Source organism: Erythrolamprus reginae, chromosome 1, assembly GCF_031021105.1.
Source record: "Erythrolamprus reginae isolate rEryReg1 chromosome 1, rEryReg1.hap1, whole genome shotgun sequence".
Taxonomy (NCBI): domain Eukaryota; kingdom Metazoa; phylum Chordata; class Lepidosauria; order Squamata; family Dipsadidae; genus Erythrolamprus; species Erythrolamprus reginae.
Window position 1 is genome coordinate 144,082,780 of NC_091950.1, and position 4,474 is coordinate 144,087,253.

The 4,474-nt window shown below is 38.7% G+C and overlaps 1 pseudogene; it reads left to right on the forward strand.

The window, feature by feature from the left end:
* Positions 1-3,043: 3,043 nt before the first annotated feature.
* Positions 3,044-3,980, forward strand: LOC139159090 (olfactory receptor 5AP2-like; annotated as a pseudogene).
* Positions 3,981-4,474: the final 494 nt, after the last annotated feature.

The following is a 4,474-nucleotide window of genomic DNA, read 5'->3' on the forward strand; positions in this document are numbered from 1 at the left end:
TGGAAATACCCATTAGCTCTACTGAAAAGATAGACATAGTGACTGTGTTTAAAATCTCACATAGACAATGTTGTGGTTAGCTCTGGCCCAGCTCCTGCCCCAAGGACTGTGGATGTGGGGGAGACATCCACATGCTGCAGGCCTGTTTTGCCCCCCCCTCCGGTGGAATCTGCTGATGAAGGCTCCTCTGACCAAGAAGACATGAGTGACAGGGAGGAGGAGAGTGTGGCAGACAGCTCAGAAGGAGATCAATTATCTAGCTCCTCCTTGGATTCAGAACAAGAGTTAATGATACAGCCACGCATGCAGAGAGCGATGCATAGGCAACAAGAACTGAGAGATTATTATCAAAGACAATGAGGCCACCTGTGGTTGGGTGGGGCTGTTGTAATTAGTGAGGCTGCTATAAATAGCAGCCTGTGGGTTTGGCCATTGTGGAGGATTATCTGATCGTTGTGTTTCGTGACTGCTTTACTGACTTTGACCTTTTGTGTGCTGATTTTTCCCCGCTTTGAAACTAAACCAGAGCAAAGTGTGTTTCACTTTGTGAAAGAAGAAGGACTGTGAATTACCTCACAGCTGCAAGCTAAGTATCACAGAACTGATAAGGGACTTGTACAAATTACCAGTTTGTTTGGAGACGAGTGCTCTTTGCTGTACCAAAAGAGGGCTTGGTTTAAGTGAATTTTCATTATAAAGAACATTGTTTTGAATTTTCAAACATGTGTGTGTCTGAAATTTGTACCTGTGAATTTTTGGGAGGAGTCTACCAGAGAGCCCAACAGAACAGACAAGAAGCAATATTCTCTGATCAAACACCTAAAAAGTGGGGAAACTTTCATTTCCCAAATGTTGTATGTGTATGTTTCTGTGTATGTTTTTTTTCTTTTTTATGTTATATTTGAAAAAAAACAAATAAATTAAAAAAATTAAAAAAAATCTCACATAGAGAAGCTGTAGTGATTTAATTTCTGCATAAAAGGATGCTCAATGTTTTTGCCAACCTAAAGTTGGAGTGCTGATTTGGTGAGGAACTCCCAATGGAACAACAGAGAGGGGGGGAAAGAGTAAATACATGTAGTATTTACTTAAATTGTCCCCACCAATAGTTATTTTTCCACCAAGGAAGCATCTATCAAGTTCTGGGACTCATTTCACAGCAACAAGGACAAATCGGAAATTCCAAGGGAACAGAGAAAAATGACTAGATGCCCAATGTAATTTAATTGCTGAGTTTCATCAGTCTTGAGGATTCCAAAGATCACACCCATGAGATGCAATTGCAGTATATTATTGTGCTGTGCATTATCCCACTACATCATTTCAGTTGGAGCTTGCACTGCTTAAAACAGGTATGTTTCGCTAAGATTTGTGTATCAGCCAGTGATTGGTGGAAAATGGAATGATTACTATTCTAACTTGTAAGAAGCAACACATCTATACTGTTTACTTTCTCCCTTTTCCCAAATTAGGAATTTTATTTAACAGAATTACAATAGCCAAAGAGGGAACATATGTTTAAGGATTTTAGTGTAAAGCAAGCTTTTGTAATAGAAAAAGTTAGAGCCAGGGCAATCTAACAGTAACCATAATAGTCATAAAACTGTTGATACCTTGTGTAATTTTACATTTACAAACTGTAGAGCAAGGGGAGTATAGAGAAGAAGTGTTTACCACATCAGCATTGTTCCTGATTCCTTTTCTTTCTAATTGCTACAATGTATATTTTACTAAAATACATGTTCTTCTTTTTTCAATTAATTTTGTTCAAGAGTACTGTTGGCATAAAATACAGTTTGGCATAAATGTTTAAGTTTAAGTTTAAGTTTAATCAGATTTGTATGCCGCCCCTCTCCACAGACTCGGGGCGGCTCACAGCAACAGCAATACAAGACAAATCCAATATTAAATTAATATTAAATTAATTTTAAGAACACCACAAGTTAAAAACCAATCATACACTTAACTGTAAGTCCCTTTCCTAAGTTTCTCTCTTATTAGTACCAATATCCTGTACAGTATATAAACAATGTTATTTCTTTGTATACTACCAATACGTACTTGACAAATAAATTTTTAAAAAGAGAGAGCATGCAATGTTGGTGAATCACATTTCATTTTCAAAGAAATCAGTGGTACTTTTTTTTTTTTCATTTACACACCACTATGCCCATGTTACACCAACACTCCGCAGTCTGCATTGGTTGCCGATCAGTTTCCGGTCACAATTCAAAGTGTTGGTTATGACCTATAAAGCCTTTCATGGCACCGGGCCAGATTATCTCAGGGACCGCCTTCTGCCACACGAATCCCAGCGACCAGTTAGGTCCCACAGAGTGGGCCTTCTCCGGGTCCCATCAACTAAACAATGTCGGTTGGCGGGGCCCAGGGGAAGAGCCTTCTCTGTGGCGGCCCCAACCCTCTGGAACCAACTCCCTCCAGAGATTAGAATAGCCCCCACCCTCCTTGCCTTTCATAAGCTCCTCAAAACCCACCTCTGCCGTCAGGCATGGGGGAACTAAGATAATCTTTTCCCCTAGGCTTCTACAATTTATGCATGGTATGCTTGTATGTATGACTGGTTTTATAACAAGGGTTTTTAGCTGTTTTAGTATTGGATTTTTACATTCTGTTTTTTGTCACTGTTGTTAGACGCCCCGAGTCCATGGAGAGGGGCGGCATACAAATCCAATAAATAATAATAATAATAATAATAATAATAATAATAATAATAATAATTTCTAAAATTTCAGTAAACCTAGGATATACCATGGACAACAAAAGTATTAGATTACTGGGTCATTTCAGAGTTACCAAACATGCACACTCCTGAATATGTTTAAATGTTTAAAAATATAAAGTAGAATTTGGAATTTGATCTATTTCAAATTATTGCATTTATGATCATTTCTGTAAGTAGAATAATTTAATTTTAAAAAATTAAAATAACTATAATTTTATCTTCTTTTTTCCAGTTTGTTTTGGGTTGCTCTTTTTGTGTTCTTTCTCTAACAGGTTTTTTTACAATTAAACAACACTACAAATGAATGAGAAAAATGAAAGCCAAGTAACACAATTCATCTTCTCAGGACTCACAGATTATCCACAACTGCAAGTAGTTCTGTTTGCCCTGTTCTTGATTATTTACACTATCACATTGAGTGCAAATCTAGGGATGATCCTATTGATCAAAACTGATCCCCAGCTGAATACTCCAATGTACTTCTTTCTCAGCCATTTGTCTTTCCTGGATGCCGGCTATTCTTCCACTGTTACTCCTAAAGCAATGGCAGGATTTTTTGCCAAAAAAAAAAAGCATTTCCTTGACTGGATGTGCTATTCAATTTTACATGTTCGATGGTTTGGTGATGACAGAATTGTTCTTACTGTCCGTCATGGCTTACGACCGATATGTAGCCATCTGTAACCCACTGCTTTATTCTGTTGTTATGTCGAAGAAGTTGTGCACCACATTAGTGACCAGTGTGTATTTCTATGGCTTTGTGAGCTCAGTGCTTCAAACAGCATTAACTTTTACACTCTCTTTCTGTTCCTCAAATGTGATCGATCATTTCTACTGCAATGACCCTCCACTGTTAGCCTTGTCCTGCTCTGACACACGTCCTAAAGAAATCCAGCTTTTGGTCTTCTCTGGCATCAATTTAAGTAGTTCTCTCTTGACAATCATTGTCTCTTATGTCTACATTCTGTGCACCATCATTGGAAAACACTCTTCTGGGAGAAGACACAAAGCTTTCTCCACCTGTGCCTCCCACCTGACTGCTGTTATCATATTCTATGGCACCCTCTTCTTCATGTACCTGAAACCAAGCTCTACTCATGACCTCAGTTATGACAAGGTGGTGTCCGTTTTTTATGCTGTTGTTATCCCCATGCTAAACCCCCTTATCTATAGCCTGAGAAACAAAGAAGTAAAGGAAGCCTTTAAAAAGGTGATGGGGAGGAAATGTTTATTATGAGAGACCTTGCAAACAATCCTTGGTCTTGACAGGCCCAATAGTGAGCACATGAGCCAAATATTCGTGAGAATATTCGCAAGAAACTTTAGAACAGTCTAGTGTGGAAAATTTCAAATGCAATTTATTCATTTTTTCATAACAAAGGCAACATGGTCTCAATTGTTTCATTGTGTCATTAGCTGTGAAAAATTTCCTTAAGAACCAGAGGTGGTATTCAGCTGGTTCTGGCGAACTAGTAGTGGGAATTTTGAGTAGTTTGTAGAACCAGAAAATACCACCTCCGTCTGGCCCTGCCTCCATCTATTTGCTGCCTCCCGAGTCCCAGATGATTGCTGGGTCTTCTTTTGTTGCTCTGCTCAGGAGAATGGAGCTGGAAAGTAGATTAGTGGGGTGGGGAGGGAATAGGGTTTTTGCACTAGATTAGATTAGATTAGATTAGATTAGATTAGATTAGATTTGTTGGATTTATATGCCGCCCCTCTCCGCAGACTCGG